Source organism: Heterocephalus glaber, unplaced genomic scaffold, assembly GCF_053883595.1.
Source record: "Heterocephalus glaber isolate CG9 unplaced genomic scaffold, H.glaber_assembly_v1.0 deba00000768, whole genome shotgun sequence".
Classification (NCBI taxonomy): domain Eukaryota; kingdom Metazoa; phylum Chordata; class Mammalia; order Rodentia; family Bathyergidae; genus Heterocephalus; species Heterocephalus glaber.
This window is the reverse complement of record NW_028258162.1, coordinates 3,011,406-3,038,799: the sequence shown is the minus strand read 5'-3', so window position 1 is coordinate 3,038,799 and position 27,394 is coordinate 3,011,406. Positions and strand designations below refer to the sequence as shown.

General features: G+C 37.0%; 2 long non-coding RNA genes across 6 annotated transcripts in view; both read right to left on the bottom strand.

Moving 5' to 3' along the window:
* Nucleotides 1-27,394, bottom strand: part of LOC110344879 (uncharacterized) — a 465,109-nt gene that overhangs the window by 366,454 nt on the left and 71,261 nt on the right. The gene's annotated exons all lie outside the window — the stretch shown is intronic.
* The window catches only part of LOC147829064 (uncharacterized), an 87,082-nt gene that overhangs the window by 42,793 nt on the left and 16,895 nt on the right, over nt 1-27,394 (bottom strand). Inside the window, exon 1 of the long non-coding RNA XR_015449607.1 lies at nt 1-27,394. This exon is cut by the window's left edge and continues 13,314 nt beyond it; it is cut by the window's right edge and continues 16,895 nt beyond it. This is a non-coding gene — a long non-coding RNA (uncharacterized LOC147829064).

Sequence of the window (27,394 nt, the reverse complement as noted above, 5' to 3'; positions counted from 1 at the left end):
TTGTATACCTAAAATGTACCAATGATTAGAATGAATAATTGATAATGCAAAATAGGAAGAAAAGGTCCAAAGGGGTAGGGGTAATGGGAGGGGCAGGGGAAAGGAAAGAAGGGAAAGGAAAAATGCTGAGAAATGGAATAAAGGGAAATAAAGTCGTTGTAAACAGGGAAAAGTGGAGGGGGTGAAGGGAGGGCTAAGAATGGGGAAAAAAGAACCAAGATGCATTATGTAAAGGTACAAGTTCCCAATGAGAAATGTAATTGTGTTATATACCTAAAATGTACCAGTAAAAGAATTTAACAAAAAGAAATTTAACAGTTAAAATGTATATGAGCCTGCTGTTGTCATATAGGGAGGTTTTCAAGCTAGGAATATACTTTCTTTAATAGGTGCTATTCAAATTTTATATTTCTTCCAGAGTTAGTTTCCTTAATTTGTCTTCCAAGGTACTTCTTAAAAGTTGTCAAATTTATTTCAACGAAGATTTTTGTAATATGCTTCTTATATCCTTTTAAATTCTGTAAAATCTGTGGTAATGTCTCCTAGATCTTGATATTGTAATTTAAAAAATGTATAATTGATATTGTGTAATAGGAAGAAAAGGTCTAAAGAGCAGGGGAAGTGGGAGGGGTAGGGGAAAGAAAAAAAGGGAAAAGAAAAAAATATGAGAAAAGGAAAAAAATGGAAACAAAGTCTTTGCAAATAGGAAAGGATGGAGGGGGTGAAGGGAGGGCAGGGAAAGGGGAAAAAAAATAAGAACCAAGATACATCATGTAAAGGTAGAAGATCCCAATGATGAATGTAACTGTATTTTGTACCTAAAATGTACCAATAAACTTAATGGAAAAAAATAAAGCATTTCAAAGTTAAATATAATCTTGATTTTCTAATAATTTATATGACTTATTTGAAATGTACTATTTAGCATTCCCTTATTCCCTTTTTTGATCTAGAAAACTGAACACTGAATTAATTCAGAAGTTATACTCAAGAATTATATTGCAGAGTATTGTTTAATAGTAAATTTGAACTGAAACAGAAAGGAAAATTTTTCATATAACATTAAGAAATGGAATAAAATTATTTATTTACAAATCATCGGTATCAGCATATACTGTATAAATATTATCAGCAAAGGAACTTACTAGAATTTATGTCTTTTTTTTTGTTGTTTGTTTGTTTGTTTTTCCAGTACTGGGGATTGAACTCAGGACCTTGTGCTTTCAAGGCAGATGGGGTACCACTGAGCTAACTTAGAATTTATATCTTGATAGAAAAAATGTATCTGATAAAAGTGAAAACTAATTACCTTTCCATTGCAAGGTGCAGAAGAAAAATATTCCATAAACTTAAATGTTACTCAGTAGAAAACTTTTTGAGTCATCTTAAAAATAAGATTTATTTTTTAAAAATAATGAGAGTTTCCTTTAAAATAAGTCAGCACCTGAAGACTGTTTCATTACTTGATCCAACTTCTCCTGACCTTATGCTGATTATATGGTAAAGTTTTATAAGATAGTATGAAAGTATAGCTGCTAACTTGGTGAGCTAAAAAAAACCAAAACCAATAGCAAGTTGATCATTTAAAATGCGCTATTTAAAATAATAGCAAAAAAATTTTAGCTAAAGGTTTCCAAAGGATAAAAATCATAAATATTTTTAGAGCCCTGATTAATGGACATTTTGCAATATTTTGAGATATTTCAAAATGGATAATATATTTTTCTCTAGGTGAAAGTCATAATTTAATGGTAAAATGACTACAAGTCTCAGTTTTGAAGTAAGTTACAGTAGTGTTAGGCTAAAGCATCTTGAGGAATCATTTCTTCATGACATGTTACCTACATTAGTCAGCTTTCTTGTTGCTGAGAAACAATACCTGACAACAACTTAAAAGAGAAATGGTTTGATTTGGCTCAGAGTTCAGATGATTCAGTCAATGGTCAACTAGCTCCAAGGCAGAAATGTTATAGTGGAAGGGCATGGCGGAGGAAAGCTGCTCACATCAGGGCAGCCAGGAAGCAGAGCTGGAGGAGAAATATACCCTTCAAGTCATCCCTCAGTGACACACCTCCAACCAGGCCCCACCTTTTGCAGCACATTTGGCTATGAACTCATCAAGAGATTCATCCACTGATGAGTATAGCACCCCATGGTCCACTCACCTTTCAAAAGCCCAACCTGTGAGCACACGAGAGTTTTGGAGAACATTTTAGAGCTAAACCATAACACCTCCCCTGGAGAAAGTGTGTGTGTGTGTGTGTGTGTGTGTGTGCGCGCGCGCGAGTGCGCACAAGCATGTGTCTTTTAAGAGATATCCATTTACTATGTAGCTTAGCTTGGCAGATCCCACAGAGGCCTGTAGGATTAAAAGTGACCATGTGTGACAGAAATGCAGTAACATCTCATGTATATGGAAGCCATTAGTCTAGGAAATTCAATTCTCTAGAATACACCAACTATCAGAAAATATCAAATAGAAACCAAGAAAGACATCTGAATACATCAAAAAGATAACACATAAACCAAATTTTATGAGCTCCATGTTCACCGATAAAATCTGCAGGCCTTTACTCTCAGCATTGTACTTTAGATACAACTTTACTGTTTTATTTGCTTTCCCATTCTATAGTAAATTAGATACAATGAGTTAGATACTGGTGATATTGAAGGAAGCAAACTGACAACAACAACAAAAACTGATACCACCTAACCTGAGCATAAGGGAAGAGATCCTAAAATTAGAGTATAGATTAGATAACTCAATAATAATGAGTTCCTGTAGCCTGGTGGTGTGGTACCAATAGCCCTACGTAGTTCAAAAGAATTTCAGAAAGTCATTCCATCATTGGCAAGTAGTAGAAGACTGTTCTGCATGGTAATAGTTGTTAAGTCAAAGGTGATGACGTAAAGGTACCTAGCTCTTACTTTCCACAGTACTGGGGAAATGATTAAATTGGGTTTGTTTGTTTGTTTGTTTGTTTATTTATTGCAGGCTCTGTATCCATGCTGGAGAAAAATGCTATGCATGGCCAAGAATCTTGAAGAATTTCTAGCAGCCATGGAGGACTTGATACTGAATTGAAGAAGGCAAGAGAGGGCCACTGGGAAGTTTCTTCCCTTTAGAAGAGCATTTATTTTCAGCCTGATAAGCGCAGAAGCCACAACCTAACCTCATTAGATCAAGAGGCTAAAGAGAGAATATTAATCTGGTGTTTAGAGAAAATGTTTTTTTTATACCTAAATAAAATACTTTACAAATAAAAGTAAGCATTGATTTGATTACATAAAAATGGACAGAGAAGCAGCTAAGAAACTACTCCTGCTTTGTAGTCACTAATGGGTATCAAATATTATTTTAAGCATTTTATGTACATTATTTCATTTAATCCTCACATCAACCATGTGACGTAGGAGAAGAAAGGGACTTTTATGAGACTTTACTAAATTTCAAATACCTGAGTGCACAAAACCAAGGAGAAATACCACCAATAAATTTTAAATACTAACCATAAGGGAAAGAGTTTTAAGAAATATTTTTGATAAGCATTAGTATACTTGTAATGATTCATAGAATTGATAAGAATAGCACTACCATCCCACAGAGGAAACAGAGGAGAGACAAATTACTAATAAATGTCAAAATGTTAATCTCTCCAAATTAAAAAACCTACAATATTCATGATGAGAAACATGCAGTGAGACTGACACCCTTACGTTTTTGCTGATGGAAGTATGAGTTGTCCAACTTTTTTAGAAACTAATTTGTTGAAATACTTGCCATAATCATTTTGCTTTATACTTCACTTTAAGGAAATGGTCTGCAATGTGAATTTGTAAAAGTGTAAGTTTTGTTTTAAAATTATGTCCAAATATTAACATAATTTATTGTTTGTTTGTTAGTTTTTGGTACCAGGGATGGAACTCCGAACCTTGTGCTTGCCTGGCAGGCAGCAGAACCACTGAGCTAAATCCCTGGCCCATATTAACATAATTTATATGTGAAAAAGAATATGATTACATTCTCATAATTAACAAAATAATTGAAAACAATGAAAATGAATTATAATAGGGAACTATTTTAGTAAAGTATTTAAAACACATTCTATTTAATTGTATGCCATAATTTATATGGTAATAAATAATTTTGATGGCATTCATTGGAAACTGCTTTGTTAGAGCCCCAAACTAGAAACAACTCACCATCTATTATCTATCAATAATAAGTAAAGGACAGAAATTTGTAGCATAACCATATAATAGAATGCTACTCAACAATATAAAGAATTAGCTATTGAGACACACAAACAAATGGATGAATCTTAAAACAGTTATGCCATGTGAGGGGAGCTGGACAGAAAAGGGTACACACTGTATGATTTCATTTATATAAAACTCTAGAAAATTCAACCTATCCTTTCCTACTAAGTGAGATAGGAGAAGATGGTGGTAGGAAAGCAGAGTGCTTGAGGAAACCATGGGATATGATGAGTGTTCACTCTCTGGGTGGTGGTATTAGTTTCATTGTGTATAATATAAATTCATACCCATGCTTATAGCAGCACAATTCATAACAGGTGAATCTTGGAAGAGGTCTGTATGTCCATCAACAGATGAATGGACAAAGAAAATGGGGTATTTACAAACAATGGAGTAGTACACTGCCATAAAGGAGAATTTGAGTCATTTTAGAAAATGGATGCACCTTATAATATTAAGTGAAATAAATCACATACACAAGGCTAAATATCATGTTTTTTCCTATATAAAAAACCCTAAAATATAGGGCCAGGGAATTAGCCCAGTGGTTTCGCCGCCTGCTGCACAAGTGCAAGGACCTGAGTTCGATCCCTGGTACCAAAAAAACCCAAAAAACAAAAAAAACCCCTAAAATATAAATGAAGACCAAAATCAAAGATAGCCAACAGGAAATAGGGAGATAGAAGGGCACTAAGAGATGGGGGAGGAGGAAGTGAGCGGAGAGAAAGGGAATGAGAAAAGAAACTCAGAAGTGTTATGTATATGTACCAACTCTCCCAAGGAATATAATGATTCTGTACTACAAGTGTGCTAAGGAAAAATAAAAACTGAATAAAAAGAAAAGACAAATGCTTATCAAATTGTGCATTTTAAATATATGCAGTTTAAAATGTGAAGTTTAATAATAATACCTAAGTAAAGCTATTTATTTTTCATTAACATTGCAGTTCCATTAAGAAATTAGACTTCAACTTTCAGCTTTGTTCATTAAAAACACACATCCAAAGAACCAATGAGAACCTAGTAAGGTTGGTTTCCACAGAACTTGTATTTGAAAAATCCAAATGTTCACCTTGAGTTTTAGCATTGTATAAGTGGGAGAAGGGCTGAGATTGGGGTGTGCAAATATTTCTATATGAGACATCTATGGTCTTCTTTGCATAAAACATATTTCCATAGACTTTCATATGGGAGACCTTTGTGGCAGGTTCTGATCTCCTGCTCAGTGCTACAATGCATGACAAGAAAAAGACTTAGAGACAGAGTTAAAGAGACAGATAAGGGGAGCCAGGATGACCAATGCTTGTGCAAGCAAGGGTGAACAAGCAAAAGCCCAGAACACCCTGAGCTGTTGATATTTATTGGTGACCTCATAGTTAGACTGAGATAAAAGGGGCTAAGTGTTAGGGCTTGTAATTGATATGGACATGTTACTGATGCAGGCCAGGCTTGTAAAGGAAAAGACAAAGCATTCTTGAATTAGGAACAGAACAGAAAAAAATACAGGTTGTGGTTAATAATTAACCTGTAAAGAAGGTTTTAATTCTGGGAACAGATTTTGGGTAAGAGTCACTCTGACCTCGGCATGTAGGCTTTGGTCGGATTCACTTCTATAAACAAGTCAATTGTGGAGTTAACTATTTACAGCCTGCACTGCTCACAGCCTGCCTTGGACATAATCAATAGGGTGGTCCTCCCACACTTTCACTCTGAAATATTTCTGAAATTTTGCTCCTTAAGGACATCTCCGCCTGCCTTCCTGGGAATCCTGACATGAGCTAAAGGCTTGACTTCACTAGGAAATATGTGTGTTCCTGTTGCTGGAATTTCCACATTAAAATTAGTAAAGTACCTTTCTGGTTTATATATCAGTCTTTTGTAACACAAGTCGATTATTAATAAAATCTTTGATTTTTACAAATGAAATACAGTTTCTATACCTACAAGTCTAAAGAAATAAACCTCAATTCCTAGTGAAATTACTAAGCCATGTAACTATTGGAGGCTTCTGATTCTGAGTCTTACCCTTCTCCCAGGCCCCCCAAATAATAATTTCTCTTCAAGGAAAGCTTCAGTAGGATGATTCTGATTTGAAAGCTTTTGCTACATTTCCTTAAGGAAATATTCATTTTCTTAAGGAAATCCTGAGTCCCTCTCCATTTGCATAAGACAAAAACATGCTTTAGAAAGTTGCAGTTTGTGATATTTTTACAAATGACCCAATTACTTCTCTTTTAGATTTTTAAGCATTCACCATTAATGAATTTCTGGTCACACATACAGACATTTGTTATAGTTATAAAGAAAACTCAAAAAGAGCTACTAGAAGCAAAAATAAGACTTTAGACTCAAAGCTAAAATACAGTTATTTAGGATTTAGAAGTATTTTTCTGATTTTCAAGCAATATTTATGGAAATAAAATTCTGAGACAGCATCCAGTCATTCTATCCACAATAAATCTGAGCCTGGCCCCTGTATTTGTACAAAGAAAACACCTGAGGTCAAGGTTCTGGCAATCTTCTAGCTTCATAAACACTAGTTAATGCCTTTCTGTGATTTTTTCATCCTGAATGCTGCTCTAGGCACTGAGCAAAGTTGTATTAAATACCTGTGGTCACCCCTTGTCACCTAAGACATATTTGACAAACATAATCATATTTAAAGAGAACATCTGCTTGACCTTGTTTATCCCTGAGTGCACTTCTAGTAGCTGCATCTTTAGATAGGGTCAGTGCAATGGGAAGAGGTCATCTCTTTTCCATGTTTTCAGGTAAGACTTCATGGTGACAGCAGGGAGAAAAGAAAAGGAAGTAACTATTGAATGCACTGCTTGCCATTTCTTCAGCATAGGTGAGTTTGTAAGTCATTCAACAAAGATAAGACTTCCACTGAGCCACACAGAAGAAGCAAAGAGTAGGTGGCATCCTCTAAAGGCAAATGTACATCATCATATTCCCAGGTGAGAAACCATGCTGCCATAAACAACCACGTAGGATACAGGCCCTGCTCTCAAGCTCAAATAAAAGCGAATGAGAGAGCAAATCTAGTGCGGTTAACTGTCTCTTCCAACAAACTCTGCCCTACAAGCAGTGTTGACTCACCAGAACACAAGCTGAGAAGGTGAGCTCATGGTGGTGAGGTCAGTGGACATGGTAGATAGGGTTCTGAGCTGCAGACCTGGAGACTGAAAGCCAATAGCAGCCCTCCACAGAGCAGGGCTGAGGAATGGAAGCTCCACCACACTGTGCCTTTGAGTTGCTGTCATTTTGCTTACTTGCCAAGCCTGTTTGTTACTAATAAAAAGTACAGTCCACTTTATTCAGATCATTTTTAGTGGTCAATAGAAAACTACATCTTGAATCTTGACTTGGTCCTTCACTAGCTGGACAGACTTCTCATACATCAGTTCTCTCATCTTTTTTTTTTAACTTTTATAATCATTCATTTAATTTAAAAATTTTGTATTATTATATATTTGCAGTACATAATGTTTACATTCCTTATGATTTTGTACACGTACATAATACATCTTAATTCCTTTTATCGCTCCCTTTCTCTCCTGTTTCCTTCATTTCTTGACTTCTTTCCCTTTTGAGAAAACCTATCTCCCCATTTCCTATTATCCATCTTTTATTTTGCTCTTTATTTATACTTTGGATTCTTGATATAAGAGAAGCCACTTTTAAATGATTTATTTCATTTACCATTATGGTCTCAAGGTACATCCATATTCCTACAAATGATTCAAGTTTTATCTTTATGGCAGAATAGTACTCCATTGTGGGTAAATACCACACATAATGTATACATCTCTACTGGACATATAGCAGAGTGGCAATAAATGGATGCTGTTGCTAATAACATTTCGTAAGACTTCATCCCTTGCCTGTTTTTGCTACCTAAACAATATATCCTAACTTACCCTAGTAGATACTGAAAAGTTGCTAACTTTCCTTTTTGATGGTTTATACACTTGTAAAATGAGGCTAGGAAGCCAGAGAGCATATTCAAATCAGAGACAGAAATTACATTTTTAAATAGTTTGGAACTCCTTGATGAGAGAAAGACATTCTGAATTGTATCCTCAGTGCTTTTCTTTGCTACCTTGGGAGTAAGTTTTTCCTCATTTATATAATTTAAAATATCCTTTTATAAGGTTTCACATATTTATAAAAACTTCCTTTATTGCTGAAAGATTGGTAAAATAACACATAAAATCTTTGGCAGAGAAATAAACTGCAACACTATGCATCCCTGGCTTCCAAGAAAGATCCCAGAAGAAAACATATGAAAAAGTTCAGGAATCAAGGGGCAAAAGAAACTGCTTCAAGCACAGGTGTTTTCCCCCAATGTTTTCTTCATTATTTGTTTTACTATTTCTTCTACAGGGAAGAAATAATTTCTCAATGATTAGAGAAGTTTACTCAGACATGTCTATTTTTTGGCAATGACATGTTGCTAGATTGAATATCTTTATATTCTTGTATGAGTAGTTAATGAAAACCAATGGTTACAATAATAAAAAGAAACTCAATAACAAAATCATTTTATACTCAACAGTCTCATGATGTCAAGTGGTTTATCTTCTATACTGATGATTCATAAAAGTATCTGAACCCTTCAAATTACATCCAGTAATTCAGTTTTATAAAACCATTTCAAACACATTCAAAACTTTCTAAAAATTAATTTTAAAATATGGAAAATAAAAGTCATACATTGAAAGATTAGGAGACATGAAAATCAGAAGACAAAGTCTGTGCTTGATACAGTATCAATGAAATTTGGAGACAACTAACGGGAATTTTCTACCTTACCTAGCCTAAGTAAGAGGACAAAAGGTGGACAGCGCAGACAACGAGCAGTGACCTGTAAGATTAAAAAGAAGTCTCTTTGTCACAATTTTATCATCACTTGTAAGTGATAAAGTGCCAAAAGACAGGCTTGTGGCAGTGGCAATACATTTTCTTTGAGGCAGTAAAATCATCAACAAGGTGTCTGCGTATTTGTAGCCCTGCTTGAATATGGAAGCAATTTTCCAAAGCCCTATAGCTTACTCCTATTGTTTTCATCAAGAACAAATATTCTAGATAACAATTTTCAGTGAGTGATTGTAATGGACACACCTTGAAAAATGAATGAGCAAGGCCCCCAAATTACTGAACAAGGCTCTAGTCCCATCAGCAGCGATATTTGAATTTCTTAAAAAAGAGATTAAATGCAATCAGGACTAGTGTATGTCTGTCTGCATAGCAACCTTACATACTTTTTCTATCAAATTAAAATAGGAAAAGGTCAAGATTAGAATAGAACAGAAAAAAAGAAAGTCTAAATTTGACAATTCTAAGAAAGTTTAAAGATTTTATATGGTATATATATATTCAAGTTTACATATTAATATATTATACTCAAATGCCTATTTATTTTTACTATTTCATTATTTTAAAATAAAAAAATTGCACAAAAATATAGACATCATTTAATTACTTTCAACAAGTTCACTTTAGTCTAGGTTTTCAAGCCTAAAACAAACCTAAAGTTGGATAATATTTTTTTTTTTTTTGGAAAATTTTAACGTGTCACTTTTGAGTATTTAATCTAGTTATAGCCAAAAAACAATTTTAATTATTCAAAATCCTGAACAGCTTTTAGGGATAGTTTTATAGCCAATAATTACTTATGTAGGAATGTTACTTAGAAGAGAATAATCACTTTTATATGTGAAGAAATAAGCAGGTTGTCAAGAGTTAAAAATAAATTTCTCTCTGCTCTTCTGTACCTCTTTGTTTGACTGTTTAAGTTTATACTTTGGAGGTTTGGCTATCCTTGGGAGCATCTTTTTGCTGGTTAGTACCATGGGGATGGGGGGAAATATATAGCTAATGATCTCAAATCAGGGCTTAATGATACTCATTTTATGACGTGCTTAAGTATATGTACTTAAGAAATTGGCAGGGGTACTTCTGTGGTTGTTTTAGAGACACAGAGAGGATAACAAATGGCAGGGACATTAAGAAGATTGTAGTACACAGGGGAAAAGGAAGAGCAGAGTATTGATGGCCTGACAACTTCAACTCAAATACATTGGAAGATAGGGAGAAAATAGGAGCATTATTCTCAGCAAAGAATGGGCAGAATTACTACTATGCAGTAGAATTCTCTGAAAATAATAGGTTTCAATCAGTCACATTTTTAGAACAGTTGTAAGAAAGATCTTATTTAAATTATTAGCTACCACCCTGCTCCCTTTATTTATTTATTGACACAGGGTCTTGCTAAGGTTTGAACTAGCATGGTTCCATATTTCATTTCCTCTGTGATGATTTTAAGGTCTTGCAGAAGCTCATTAAGCACATCAAATATTTCTGTAAAAATTCCAGCTGAGTGTGGTGGCAAATGCCTATAATCCCAGCAGTTGGAGAGACTGAGGCAGGAAGATAGCCATGAGCTCAAGGCGAGCCTGGACTCCACAGTGAGTTCAAAGTCAGTCTGATCTGCATAGTGAGACACTGCCTCAAACAAACAAAAAACCAAAAAAAAAAAAAAAAAAAAAACCAGAAAAAGCTATAAATGTGAAGGAAAAACCATGCAGAAGATTGAATTTAGTGTGGGTAGACCTAGATATTCTTAGATTTTTATTTTGCTTTTGGGAAATTTCTGACCTTATAAAAATAACATGGAGCAAATATTCTTGCTTACTGGGTATTCCTATCTTTCAAGGTTTCATTATCTAGAAACAAAAACATATGAAGAGGCATGCAACTTGATACTGTAAATCATTACACTAACCATAACATTTGATAATTCTTGCTTTTAGAGGTAACAAGCCATGTTCAGAGCTTAAATACTTGTCATTTGTTTCAAGACAGCATCCAAAAAAAAATCATGAGATTTCTATCTCTAAAATTCTTTTGAAAAGATTAGGCATCAGCCTAGCTAGAATAAGCAGTCCCAGAAATGAAAGCATAGAGCAAGGAACCTACAACCTATCTATAGTCTGTCTTTCCTAGAACAGAATTTAAATCTCTTTGGGGGCTTGAGGGTACACCTCTAAATTCTCCATTATTTCCTGTTTTTCTCTCAAAAAAATTTTCTTTTTGTTACTGGAAATCGAACTTGGGACCCTGTGCTTGTGAAGCAGGCAGTGGAACCACTGAGCTAAATCCCTGGCCCTCTCTCACAAATTATTGATGCCCACTCTAATGCTGACATTTTATAACCAATTCTGGTCAGAGTAATTTCTCCACCTTAAAAGATAGTACAAAAATTGAAAGGAGGCCTCTGAGACATCTTGTCTACACTTCTCATTTTATAGTAAAAGGAAGCAAAGCAGACAGAAATTAGATGATTGGTTTAAGATCACATAAATAATTAATTGAATAGCCAGAACTAGAACCCTAATCTTTTCCTGCTTTGTACATGAGCCTCTCATACTTTACAAGGAAAGTGGTTCTGAATTAGTCTACAAAGGATATGTAATATTTCCTCAAGGCAACATCCATGCCCTTTATATCACATCGTCCCCCTACACACACTCTTATGTATATCCTGTCTCATAAAGGAGGGTGAACAGCCCATATGTTAACATATCATGAAAGAGCTGGTGCTCTGGGACCCTAGATTCTAGAAAGTGAGTGTGTCCTCAAAAAAAATGGATGGATGGGTCGAAAGAGGTAGGAGTGAAGGGAGGGGAAGGGGAAAGGAAAGAAGGGAAAGGAAAAATTATGAGAAAAGAAAAAAAAATGGAAACAAAGTCTATGTAAATAGGGAAGGGTGGAGGGGGTGAAGGACGCAAAGGTAATGGGGAAAAAAATAAGAATCAAGATACATCATGTACAGGTACAAACACCCAATGATAAATGTAAACATACTGCATACCTAAAATGTACCAATAAAAGAATTTAAGAATAAAAAATAATAAAGAAAAATGCATGTTAAGTCCTGGTGGATAAGGTGACTTTTAGGCATCCCTTTAGGTCAATAGAAGGGAGTTTTTACTTCTCTTTAGTTTAAATATGCTAATGTAGAGCTTACTAATATGTATTTATTTTACTGTATTAAAAGTCAAATGTGATTTTAATTGCTTTTTGGCTCAATTTAATTCTTTAATCCTAAGAGATTGAGAACTAGTTTACCTAAGAAGATAAATTGCAACTGTAAAATAACAAATCATACCAACAAATACCAAATACATATTTTTCCTATTTACCAGATGCATTACAATGTGGCCAAAAATAACGTCAGGCTGCATGTGGCGGTGCGCAACTAGATCCCGGCACTCTGGGAGCCTGAGATAGGAGAATTACAAGTTTGAACCAAGTTTGGGCAATTTAGTGAGACCCCATCTTAAAAATGTTTTTAAAAATTGTCAGACATGTAGTGTATGAACAAACTTTCAGGCTCCCACAACACGTGATGTACCAGTGATGGCGAACCTTTTAGAACTTTCAATGATGTAAACAGCACATTGTGGCACCGCTATCATATATCAACTAGACATAATAGATTCCACCATCCAACAGCAGAAGAATGCACATTTTCTAGAAAGGACTACAGAATTTTCTCTAGAATAAATTAGACCCTAAACCAAGCCTCAAAAATATTTACAAAGAATGAGATCATACAATGTATATTCTATAACAACAAGCAAATGAAATTAGAAATCTGTAATGGTAGGAAATTTGGAGAATTTACAAATATGTAGAAATTATACAACTTTTTCTTCTATAGTCAATGGATCAAAGAAGAAACACAAATACTCAGATAAATGAATATATAATATATCCAAACTTATGGATGTAGCTAAAGTAGTACTTAGAAGAAAATATATCGCTATAAATGTATATAATAAAAAATAAATATTGTAAATAATAACCTAACCATCCACCTTAAAAACAGGAACAGAAAAACAAACTAAATTTAAAGCAAGTAGAAAAAATAAAAGAAATCAGCTCTGAAATAGAATGACATCTTGTCATTTTCCATAATACTGATAAGCCTAGAGGACATTATGCTAAGGGAAATAAAGCAGACACAAAAAGAAAAGTATTTCATAATCTCACATATTGTAGTGTGCATCTAAAAATCTCAAAATGTATGATCAGTAAACCGTGGCTATCAGAGCTTGGAAGAGAAAAAATGAGGATATGTAGGTGAGTGGGTGGATAAGTTTAGAAACCTCAGAAAGTGGTCTCCAACCTTTTTGACTGGGACTAGTTTCATAAAAGATGATTTTTCCATAAGTGGGGTGGGAGGTGGAGAGGGTGGGCTCTGAAATGATTAGCAGGAATACACAACCTGGATCCTTAGCAACCACAGCTCAGGGTAGGGTTCATGCTTCTTTGAGAATCTAATGCCTCTGCTGATCTGACAGAGGTTCAGGTGCCAAGGTGAGCAATGGGAACCAGCTGTGAATACAGATGAAGATTGGAACCCTCACTTGTCCAGCTGGGCAGCCTGGATCCTAGCAGAACACAGACTGGTACCTGTCCATAGCCCCAGGTTTGAAGACCCTTGGTCCAAGGTGGTCGAGTGTACAACATGAGGACCACAAGCTTAGGATCAGATGGCTTACTGGCAAATCCTACCAAACCTGTAAAGAATTAATACTGATTCTTCACAAACTCTTCCAAAAAGAAGAATGTGGAATACTTTCTATTTAATTCTTTACAGGTAGTATTACCCTGGCACTAGAACTGAACATCATATAATGTATACATACATTACAGACCAATAACCCTTATGAATGCAACTGCAACTGAATAGAACTACAACTCTTCAACAAAATACTAGCAAATTAGCTCAAGCATCGTATACACCATTGCCATGTGGGGATTATTCTAGGACTATAAGATATCAAAAATTCAATTAATGTATAATACCATATTAATAGAATAAAAGTGAAAAACATGGACTATCTGAATATATGCAGAAATAGTGAAATGCACTCTCATCCACACAAACAACTCTCAACAAGCTAGGAATAGGCATCAGTAAAAACCTGCAACTAACTAACTTAAGGGTAAAGGATGGAATATTTTCCCCTAAGACCTAGAACAACTAGCTGAGGATAGTGATGTGCATGTCTACTCACAGCATCAAGGGGACGGAAGCAGGAGCATCACCACAAGTTTAAGGCCAGTCTGAGCCATGTACTGAATGCAAAGACAGGCTGTTTCAAAGAGTAGACCCTGTTTCAAAGAGTAATAAATAAATAAAACACACGAGCCAGAGCAAGACAAGGGTGTTTGCTCATGTGACTTCTATTCAACATTGTAATTCAAGTTTTATCCAGGAAAATTGGCAAGAAAAAAGACATACAAGTTATGCAGATAAAAAATGAAAATGTAAAACGAATTCTGTTCTGTTCACATATTCAATGATGTTATATGTAGAAAATCCTAAGGTTTCCACAAAAATTAGAAATAGTAAGTTTTCAGGATGCAAGATCAATTTCACAACAGTAGCAATGAACAATCTGAAAATGAAATTGAGGAAACAATTCCATTTACTACAGCATAAAATTTTTTTTAACTCAGGAATTAACAAAATTAACAAAAGAAGTATAAGATATAGCCTAAAAACTACAAAACTATTAAAAAATTAAGGATAAATACATTAAAATAAATCCTATGTAAAAATAAGAAGACTTATTCATGGTGGTATAGCCATACAATGGAATATTGTTTGTCAATAAAAAGAAATGCATCACTGATATGCTACAAACATCATGCTAAGTTATGCTAGTCATAAAGAATTTGATTTATATGAAATATTAAAATAGGAAAATCCATAAAGACAGAAGTAGATTAGTAGACGAGAGAAAAGAGAATGACTGCCACAGTCATGGAATTTCTTTATGGCATGATGAAATGTTCTAAAATTATACAGTACTGATTGTTGCAAAGGTCTGTGAGTATACTAAAAAACAATTATACACTTTAAATGGTTATTTTTACTGTATGTGAATTCTGTTGCAACAAAACTATTATTAAGAAAAGGACTTAAAAATATTAGACACTAAAACTAGGATCTAAATTTTAAGAAATTGAGCAAGGAGGTAATTTAAGGTGTTAGTAAAAGGTATATATCACAAAAAATATGATATGGTATAAATATGACATGAAACAATATATATGAGCAGAAGAAGTAGAATGATATACAATGAAACATCATGAGAGCAGAGTACACTATAACATAGTAGAGTGTGTAATATAAAGTGACTCTAGATATTGAAAATGTAGTTAGGAAAGGATCACAACAGCCCACTGGGAAACAAGGCTACCCATGTAGCCCGGCAGAGATGGGGGAACAGTTGACCATGCCTGCTTTCCCCTCCCTCTGCTCCCACCTTGGTATTAGCATGTGATGAACACATCCAGAACCTCCAGATTGCTCCTCTAGTAGTAGAAGCTGAACATGGTGGCCTAGAACCCTGGGACTTTACTTATGCTGTGTTGGTACAATGGTGGTTCAGACTCATAATGAAGATTTACTCATAACAAAATGGACACGTGATGTCTCCAAATTCAATCAGCTATTGCTTATTTCTTTTTTATGGGATAAAATAATAAAACTGGAGTCTATCTAAAATATCTTTATCTTTAATTTCTTTATGCATAGTCTGAATACATAATATACATGCAAATACCCTATATACAATTATACATAAATGTACAAGCATTAACATAAACATGCTTATTTCAAGTAAATATTTTTGTTTTGTTTCTTTCTTCCCTTATGCTTCCCTCTTCATTGATATCAAACACCTCCTCACAAATAATGCATGTTAAAAAATAATAATATTCAATTTTTCTCTGTACTCCTATAATCCTATATAGGCATGCATAGAACACATCGAGGATTGTCTTGGTTTTTTAAAAACGAGGTCATGGTTCACTGCTTCTCTACATCTCAATTTTTAAGCTAAAATACTTTGTGAAAATTCTTCCAAGTTATATGATGTGGCTTTAATTCATTCTTTCAAACCTCCGCAATGGTTCCAACTCTCCATGCTGTGACTCTGCTGTCACACATTCAGCCATTACCCCACTCATGGGCATTCATTTTGTTTCTACCTTTTTGCTGCTAAAAAAAAATGCTGCAATTAACAACTTCAGTTCCTAGAAATATGTGACCTGTAAATGTTTTTGTTTCTAAGCTTTAAATTCCCAGGAGAAAGATGAAGGCTAATGAAAGTTTCTAGAAATGCTGTAATACTTTACATTTTTACTGCAAAGTGTACATATGTGTTTGCCACCACAAATAGTGTTGAAGTTATTTTTAATTTGAACCATGTATATATTATCTGTTGGATTTGTCAAGATTCTTCTTCATACATTTTAAAAGAAAGCTACTAGACTTATTAACCAAAAAGGGAATTGATTTGCTCACAAAGGTATATACTAATATAAAGATTTGATCTCTGCTACCCTTTTTCTCAGGTCTTCCTTTACCATGACTCCATTCTCAGACCAGCCATCTCTTTCCAGTCACAAAATGGCAGCCAACAATTCCTAGAGCTGCATTCTTCCAATTTAACATCTAGAAAGAAAGGGCATAGCCATTTTTTTCACATTCCCAGCACTAGCTCTGAGATGTATTCCTACTGGATCAATTGAACAAATTTATTTACCACCATTGTGTGGTTTCTCCCAACTATGTGGTTGGGAAAATGTGGTATCTTGATAGACTTAGGTGTGGGTCACATGCTCCATCTATCCTAGATCTAGAGATAGAGCCTCAACCTGATTATCTGAGATAAAGGAATAAAGAGCTCCACAAAGACATCAGGGGTGTTGGCAAAAGAAGAAAAACTGCATATCAGTGTATCTTTCTAAATATGTGAAGTGCCACTGTACCTTAGTCACATGGCAATTGTTACAAAAGTATATGTTTATCCCAAGTAAATTATGGTCCATCCCTTTAAGGAGCTTTAAATGTTAAAATGATTTATAATTTTAATGTATAATGTTGACAAAATTTTCAATGAAATGTATTTTATCTTAAGTAAATGTTAATCATATCATTTGTTTTTATTACTTTAGAATTATCATTAGGAGCCACTAGTGTTACTGTATGGTATATTTCACTGTAAAGTACTTATGATTCACAAGAGATTTTAAAAGCTCTTGAGTTTTAATGACATTCATTTCATTTGTTGGTCATTTGTTTCTTTCTTAGTTTCTACTTTTTCTTATTATTACTGTATCTATTTCTAGATTTCTTTCTAGTCCAACCCTCCCATCTTTGAATCCTGTCACTTATAACATGCAAGTTTTCTGGGCAGTAAGAGACAGTGGCCCTGAGTGACAAGCTAAGGGGTCCCTGCACTGGGAAAAACAAAGAGGCTGAGCCAGGCTAAGTTTGCCTTCATCAAAACTGTGCAGGAGCACCTGGGGACTCATATATTTTACCGAATGAGTAAAATTATTTAGGATGCTCAAATTCGTTTTTATTGACTTTCTGATTCTTAGCTCTATCAGAAAAATTTGAGGTGGTCAGGAAACTGAATTCAGGGCAAGTTCTATATACATGTATGTATTGGACTGAATGGTTCCCTCCAAATTCTTAACTAAAGGAGTTACTGACCGAGAGTGTTCACCCCTTTTTGCTTTTCAGCCTTTTACTACCATTAAAACACAGCAAGCTGGACCTCGGCTTATGATGGTACCTTGATCTTGGACTTAGAACTGTGAGAAAAAAATCTTTTTGTTCTTTATAAATTTCCCAGTCTTAGGTATTTTGTTATAGCAACTAAAATCTACTAATACATTGGGACAAATGAGATTTTAATGTATACAGATAAAAATGAAGTTTTAATATACACACATATGTGGACACATAAACATATATAAAGAAATTTCAATTGAATAGTTCAAGAATGGTTCAATTTTATTTGTTCAATTTTTCTGAACCTGAATTATCTTTTTCTACTCATAAACTGTTGTTTGTTCTACCTTATGAAGTGTCTTTATTAACTAGGAGGAATGTATCTCACTTAATTAAAGTCTACAAAAGTCTGTTGCCTCACCTAATGATCTACTTTACTCACCCTAACACTAATTTTTATTGTGTCCACATATTAAGCTTATAGAAAGAAGCAAAGGACAACACTACAATAAACAAAAACAAATATGGGAGGACTGAAATAACATGTGCTCTGTGCTCTTTTACAGTTAGCAGTGTATATGGTAAACTGTCGCGAACTATTCTACATAATTTTTGGGAAAAATCATTTCAGAATTAAATTATGTTTGGGTGTAGTCTTCTTGCTTACAGGCTGGTATGACATGCCAAAATATAACTTCATTTTTGCCTCTGGTCACAGCTGAGACCTCAGTGGTCATGTGATGTTGTGGTACTGTGGGTGGGGGGCAAGATTACATCAACTGCAGATATCCTGGTTCCTTGAGAACCAAGTAGTAAGAGAAAGGTTTCACCTGGGGAGGGGCAAATTCCTTATCAGTTTAACTCATCCCACTGTCTGTTGTAAGAATGATTTGCTCATCTTACCATTCTAATCAACATAAGATCCTCATCAGCATAAGGTCCTCATGATCATAGGATTATCGCCACCATCAGCAGACATCTGATACTTCCTCTGACTATAAGATCCTCATCAATGTAGGATTATCAAAACCCTCTGAGTCATCTGTTATCCCTATGAACTCAATAAATAGTGGCAAGCTTGGGGTGCCTCTGTCTTTGCTGCCCAGAGCAGCACTGATCAGGCCCAGAACCCAACTTCTCTAAATCTCATTTCCTGTCTTTATTCATTAATTCACCTTGGGCTGTAGTGGCTCTCAGGAAACCAGAACACACTGCAAGGGTTCTGGTAACATCCCCTTTCCTTGTTCCCTACTGTAAACAATTTGATAATCAAACTCACCCAAAGTTTCCTTTGCTACATGTCTTTTTTCTTCTTAGCTCCTATCCCCACCCCATCCTAAGCAATTTCAGAGACAAAATATTATTACTCAACGTGTTCAGTTAGTAATAGTTGGTGTTATTTGCTAACTGTTGTCTTCCCACTAGATGGTGAGCAATGATATTCCCCAAACCTACCACAGTGCCTTGCATAGGATATATGATATACAAAAATGTTGCATAAATTGCTAGAAACTACAAGGTGATTTTCCTGAATGTTCACAGAAATGTACATGCATATTTATACCATCTGAAAGAGGAAGTGCTAGTCCTAAACACTGCTGGAACAAGAATCAGCAGATATGAAATGCAACAAAAGTGTATATGCTTATTTTTATAACAAAGTCATCGAGATTCCTGAAAATTGTTTCAGGAAATCCCTGACCTAGAATTATGTTTTTATGCTTCCTTTTAACAGGCTACTTGTTTTCCTGGTCAAAAAATTTTTTCTTACAGCAATATTTTGTATAAAGAAATCATAATTTTTAAAAAATAGGCAATTAAGAGGAAACATAATATGTAATGGTGAAAAAGAGAAACAGCAGGATTTTTACATTTTAATAAAAAGGTATTCAGATTCTGATTTGAGAGCTGTTTGGATTTTAAATAACATTGTCTCCAGCCATGTGGGGAATCCTGCCTGAACACAATGACCCTGGAATGTCTTTGGGGCATCTCTGTACATTTTTGACTGTACTTCATTCCCCCATGGATATGCTCCCCCAAACCATGAAAATTATCAGATGTAATAAAAAGAAAATAAGTCAAACAAAAATCAAATCCAGATTATACAAGGCTGTTAAGAACCAAAGCTTTGCCTTCACCTTTCAGTCCTCTTATTAATACCCATGTCATGACTCCTGTCAAGAAAAAGGGTTAGTGTCACCATCTTCAACCAGCATCCCTTCATTCACTTTCATTAGGAGCCATGTTTTCCTGACAAAGGATAACAAATGGATACTGTTGGTCCCTAATGTGCTTTTGACTACAGATTCTGCACCATTTCTCTGAGAAGCAATTGCAATTATTTGTCATTTTAATATGACTTGGCAAGGAGGTCTGAAAAACATGACTATTATTCATCAATATGTATATTTTGTACTTATATTAATATTAGAATATCATTATTACTCGTCTCACATTGTATGAGCAAGATAAAATTATACCACATAAAAAAGGCATTAAATTCTGTTCAGCTGCAGTCGCAAAGCAAAAGTAAAGGTAATTTAAGAGCCTGCATCATTTATATGCTAAATGCTACCATTCATTATTATTAGTGAGGAAATACTTTTACCTTTACACTCATAAAAAGTATATCAATATGTTCCCACTATTAATTGAAAATAATATAGCTATTATTAAACTTTAATTTTATAAAATCTATCTATCCATCCTTTAAATTCTGATATATTCTAGCACCTAATTTTTATATCATGTTGATGTAATATAATTTTGAGTTTGGAGTATAATTTTTTTAATTCTTTAGCTTTGCCTTCAGGAGATTTTTGCATATAGGATTAGCTTTGAAACCTTTGAAATTCAGAAACTAGCTTTATAAATGAGTACTAATAATTTATCGGCCAACCTTCTCTCAGTGGATATAGTTAATATTGTATCATAATCATGATGAATCAAGTTAAACCCCAATTCAATTCTAGGTAGTTTTAAATTGTTTCTGTAATTTTATCAATTCTTTTTTCTGTTACCATGCTAAAGCTAAGTAGAATTCAAATGCATTTCCAATAAATACATGATTTTTAAAAAAATGCTTCACACTAAGGAAAGGGAAGGAAAAGGACTCTGTTTCTCAAAATTAGGGGCAATACATACATGCACACTATCATAAACACCAGTGAAAACCAATGACACAAATTTTCATGCTTCTAAAATGAATAAGGCATGGGTCTCCACTGCTCAGTTAAATTAAACTTTCCACTACTGCATAATTATATACTAAGTGTTTTATAGGAGGCCAGCTATGCTTTACAAGCACATAGTACATGCAAGATACCGTGCCAAGGCCTGATTTCCAGTTATAAAACCTATAAAGGTGAGAATCCAGACAACAGTCCCTTTTCGAGGACAGCAAGCATGAGCAAGCATCATACTTGTTCTTTGTTTGGTATAATGAGGGGCAAGCAAAGAAAGAGAAGCCTGGAAATACTGTTGAGAGCAGCAACATCAGTAGGTGCAGAAGCACTAGATCTCCTTGAGAAAACAGACCCCCAAGAGGATTTGATGTCAGATTAAATTTTAGACTAATATAAGAAGTGGGCACTGCTTTTCTAAAATTGCACACAAATGTGAGAAGGTAACATGTCTTACCTTAGTTCTGTCAAGCCGTCAATGATCTTTCCAAAGGCAGCATGGCGTCAGGAAACCTGGACAGACTCTAGCCTCAGTGTAAGGGCTGGAAGGCCCACGTGTTGATGTGTAATCATGCATATTAACTTCTCACAGGCTCTACTTCCTTATCTATTACACTGGGATAAATACACGTTGATGCACTCATCAAGATGGAATGGAGACTCTCTGATCATCATCATAAATATTACCACTCCAAGAGCCCACCAGTCCACACCGAAACTGTAATCTTCCTCTCTTATAATTTCTGGAGCCATGAAATGAGGAGTGCCACACAAAGTGCAGGTTGTGTCTCCTGGCTGTAAGCCTTCCTTACTCAAGCAATAATTGGTGAGTTTAATGTGCCGTTCTGAGTTCAGTAATACATTTTACATTTTTAAATTTCTGTGAATTATTCCTTGCTGGTGAAGATAGTTGACTGCTAAACTGATTTCTGCAGAGTAAAACCTGGCATGTTCTTCAGGAAGCGTGCTTTGTTACCGCACATGAAACAGTAGATCTCCCCCACTGACACAGTCTAGAACAAGGAACAGTCTGCTTTCTGTCTGGAAGCAAGCATACAATGCAACTAGAAAAAGGACAATTGGAGTCTGTCGTAGAATGCACCTCTCCCTCTGTACCCGATGAATGTACAAACTCTCTTTTTTCACTGCTTTCATGGCATACATATGATCTGATTTTTTCAGTTGGACTAACAGTATTTTCCTATAACTTCCTCTGCCAATCACGCAGAGCAAGTCAAAGTCCTCAAGACCTAAAGCAGATGAAGCTTTGCCACATTCCCTGGTGTTCCCTGCCTCATTCTCTTCATCAACTTGTTCTAAAGCCTCATGAGTTGAAAGGTTATGTGGGATCGCTGTGTGTGCAGGGTCTGAAGCCATGGATGATGGATCGACTGGCACCATGGGCTCTGATGGTAAAGAACACTGCCCACATTCAATTGTGACAAGTTTGTGGCACTTCTTGTGAACTGAGAGTTTGCAGCTGGCGCACTTATACACCTAGCGGCCAAGTCCCCCTACACGGTCTGTGCAGACAGCACAGTGAGCTCACCTGCTAAAGCGTTTGGCCTGAAAAGTGTGGCCATTTGCATAATACAGCTTTCTCCAGCAGCCTGCAGCTCTGTGGTGGATGGATTTCTCTTCTCCTGGACAAGGCACTTTAGGATGTTCTGGTATACAAGGCGATGAATGAATTAAGAGCTCAGAATCTTTCTTTAGCTCAGAAAGCCTAATGACCTCTTCTCACTCCAACTGAGGTGACACAGTATATGGGTCTCCTTCCTTCTCTACCCAGTGTGTGATGAAAAGCTGTTTATTGCCCAAACACAACACATCTCGATCTTTATCACACAGGCCCTCAAAGTGGATGGAATTCTCAAGAGACCTTATCATGATGTCTCTTCCCAAAATCAGGGCCGATTGGGTAGAGGTGTGGGTGGTGGAGGTGCCTGGGAAGAAGGGAAAATAGACAGGTTGGCTGCCCAGGGAAACAGGCAGGCAGGGCTCAGAGAACGAGAGTGGTCTGATTGTCTACAGGGACCACACTGGCCAGAATCCTGCAAGGCTCTTTGTGAAGTTGTTTCCAATAGTGCCGGACAGGCCTGGACGGATGTACACCAGGCTTCTCATTGTCTCTCGGGGGCTGGTGGCTGTGACTTTGGTCTCCCCCCTGGACTTTGACTCTCTAGGTTTCCTGTGCCTGGCTCTGGGGAGGCCGCCCAGAGCTACTGGGTGTTTCTGGGTCTGGTGATACTTGCCCCACACACTTCCCCAGTTTCTGTGGCATTGGTATTTGGGCTTAGGGAGCCTTCGCTGGGGTACCTTGATTGTGGTAGGTCACCGGTGGTCACTCCCAGGGAGTCCGTCCCTAGGGTGTCTGTGACAGTTGTGTGGCATCTGGATGGAGTCAGCCATCTTCCTAATCTTTCACAGATACTTTCTCTACCTGGGGTCCTGAGGCTGCAGTCTCTCAAAGTGGAGAAGCAGCTCAGCATGTTCACTGTTGACTGTCTCCGGCCAAGTGGGCTTGGGAGACGGCTGTTGCTAGATTGTGACACCCATTAACAAGGGTTCCAAGTTCTGTTTGGAGTTGTTGCCAAGGAAGTGAGCTCATGTCTTGGGGGTTCCATAGCCTGAGTCTCCATGTGATAGAAAAGCCTATAGCCCTGTAGGGATAGAGACTCCTAGGCAGAGAGAGATGAGCCCCTCCCCAAAGGAGTTCAGATAGCTGGCAGAACAGGTTTAACCACCCATAAAAAGCTTACAGTCTGCTGAGGTTGCACCTCCTCTTCATGTTGTACCCTGCAAAACTTGGTTTGATAAGATCAAAAGGAAAAAGAACCTTGGCCCTAAGATGTAAAGGGCCCCTGAAAAGACCCTTCCTTGTTGTCCCTAGAAATGAGCTAAGCTAATCATTAGCCAATCAAATAGCGGTACCCTCAGGCCAGAGGCAGGATAGGCCCCAACTACTATAAAACCAGCATCTTGAGCCCCCCTGCAATGGTGGCTCTGTTTCAGCCACCCCTGCCTGTCTCTCTGTGAGAAGGCAGCTGTACTCTTGCATGCTTGCTGAATAAAAGTACAATTTTGCTTCTATGCTTTCGGTCTCTATCTGATTCTTCTACAACCTTCTGCATCGTTGGGACAGTCAGGCCCGGACTGTGGGGACTCTCTCCCTGTCTCTGCCTGTGACAGCCATTTTTTCTTCATACTAAATAAATCAGTGGCCACTTATTTTGTTATTTTTATCTAAGTATCTATGAATATTTTTATCTATTTATCATCTATCTGTTAGTTTTTCACTTTTGCATTACTGGGGCTTGTACTCTGCATCTCCTCAGTGAACTATATCCTCAGACATTTTACTTCAGATACCCACTAAGGATCTCACTAACTTACTAAATTGGTCAGGCTGGACTCCACCATGTGACCTTCTTACCTCAGCTGTCCAGAGTGCTGGGACTGCAGTCACACACCATCCTGCCTGATTCAGTGTGCAACTACAGTGGTCTGGTGTGCCTTTATTGCAGAGATTTTCTTCACTTTTCCAATGGGCTTCCCTTTTCATCAAGGAGCCTGAGAGAGGCCCTCTTTCTGTTGCTCACTTCTGCTCTATCTTCTGGAGCTCAGAACAATGTCCTTTATGACCCCCTGCACCTCTGTGCTGTGGATCCAAATACTGTCTCAGTGCAGCCACCAGGGTGGGGGAGAGTGGTGCTGCTGGCACCCACGCAGCTCACCTCCTTGGCACAGGGTGGGGGTGGGGGCTCTGCTCCTCCAGTTTTTTGCTGTTTTGCACCAAGAGGTACATCTGAGGATTTTAGGTGGCTATGGTGTCCCTGGGCCTACTCTAGAAAGTTGTATAACAAATTTCTTCTACGTGAGGATCAACCTGATACCAGCAATGTTGAGCTACTGAACTCTTGATTTCAGGATCTGCAAAGAGGTGAACCTGAAGAAGATAGCTTGTACAGGAAAGTCCCCTTCAGAGCACCGCTTATTTGCCCCTCATGACTGTGTGGCCAGCTGAGAGCAGCAGTGTTTATCAGGAAGAGAGTATCAGGTCACGTGTTGCCATCAAATTGTTAACTGCTTCCAGATGTGGTGGAGGATGCTTGTAATCCCAGCACCAGGAGACTGAGGATATCCATTTGAAGTCAGCCTTGGCTACATACTGTGTTCAAGGCCAGCCCAAACTGCATAGCAAGATCCTGTACACAGGGCTGGTGTGGCTTCCACACCTCCATCACAGGGGCTCTCTGATGTCCAGGAGGAGGCAGCACAGCTCCCCTCACTCCCAGATCCTGATGTCACAGAAATCAGCATTCTGGTTCAATTATCACTGCATAACGAACCATCTCAGAATACAAAGACTTCAAATATCTTCAATATTAGGGACCATGAGTCTGGTTGCATCGTGGCTTCTTCAGCTGACCCTGCCTGCATCATTCTTGGAGCAACATTTCATTAATGGACATTCTCAGTAGTAACCCTTGAAAGAACATCTACAAGACACTGATGGATATGATCGCTGCTGTGCATGATGAGAAGCACAAATCTTTCTTGCTGAAATCAGAAATATGGCAAAGATTTCTCTTCTCACAATTTTTCTACAGTTGTAGCTGTGCCTCAGAGCTGAGCCCAGTGGCCGCTGGACACCGAGGCTCTGCTGCAGCCAGAGTGTTCATCGGGGGGCCAGTACCTTCTTGTGTGTGGCTGGCATTCATTGTCCCCTCTCAGCCATGACTCCAGACCCTGAAGGTCAAGAACAAAAAGATGGAGGAGAGTGTAGAGCCCAGCGGCCCTGGTGGCAGTAAAGAAGTCACTGAGACAGAGGGCGCTGGACGAGCTCAAGTGCTGCTACCACGGCTTCCCACTGCTGTGGGAAAGTTAAGGTTTTGGTAACTTGATAATTGCAGTAGTACATTGGCTCACGGACTTAATTCTTTCCATAATTTTGGTTGCAAACCGAATTGGCCTTGTCTATAAGGCCTTGTCTATAACCTGCTGAATTTGTGATAAATTTTTAATTTTTTTTTTCAATTTTGTTTTCATAGACAATGCCATGGTGGTTGCCTTTTGCTTTTATAGTGGCAGCCTCGATTCTTTTTTAGGAAACCAATTGAACAACACAGAGGAACACGTAGCTAAGACTCATACTTCAGTTGAACAAAATATCCATTAGAAACACTTAGCTTGGTCCTAGCACCTGGAAGGAAGCTCCCCGCCTCCATCCCAGGCTCCTAGGGCAGTGAAGCTCAGCCGGACCCAGCACCTGGAAAGAAGCTCCCCCACTGCCATCCCAAGCTCCTAGGGCAGAGAAGGTGAGCCACATGGGTGCCAGAAGCACCCACCCACCCCCATGGAAATGAGAAGACACATAAACAAGCCTCAAAAACAGACTTCCAGACTTCCAGGTCACCTACAGCAACCTCAAAGGGAAACAAGATGGAACACTTTGATATGCAACCACCTGGACGCTCTAAACTGGCAACAAAAGAGGATCTGGGAAAAGTGAAATCAGAAAAAATTACTCAGGTAACAGCAAAGATTTTGCTCATGGTGCAAGACATGATTAATAAATCTAGAGAGGACACAGATAAAAAAATAGAGGATCTGAGGAACATGATAGAATCCCAACATAGGAAACAAATGGAATCCATAAAACAGATACAAACAGATTTCCAAAAGATTAAAAACTCCATCAAAAGTCTGCATAGCAGAATGAACCAATGTGAGGATAGAATTTCACATATAGGAGATAAGATTGTAATTAGTGAGGAGGAAAAGAAAAATTGCTTTAAAATTGTAAGGGAACATGGGAAATCAATCCAGCACCTGCTAGACAATGCAAAGAAGAATAACATAAGACTGATTGGAGTCAATGAAGAAAGAAGAGAGAGTGCAGATGACATAAAAAAACTGTTCACAGAAGTGATGGCAGAAAACTTCCCAAGCAGAGGAAAAGAACTTGACATACAGATAAGTGAGGCATATAGGACTCCACCTAGCCTTAGTCGAAAAAAATCTACACATAGGCATATAATAGTTAGGATTCCAGAAATCCAACAGAAGAATAAACTTCTACAAGCAATGAGAGAAAAGAAACAAATCACATACAAAGGAAAGCCCATCACAATCACAGCAGATTTCTCAATGCAAACCCTCAAGGCAAGAAGAGCTTGGAGTGATGTATTTTAAGCACTAAAGGAAAACAGCCTCCAACCCAGATTGATGTACCCTGCAAAACTATCTTTCAAAATGGATGGAGAAATAAGATACTTTCATGATAAAGAGTACCTCAGGAACTTCATGAATACCAAACCAGCACTCCAAAAAA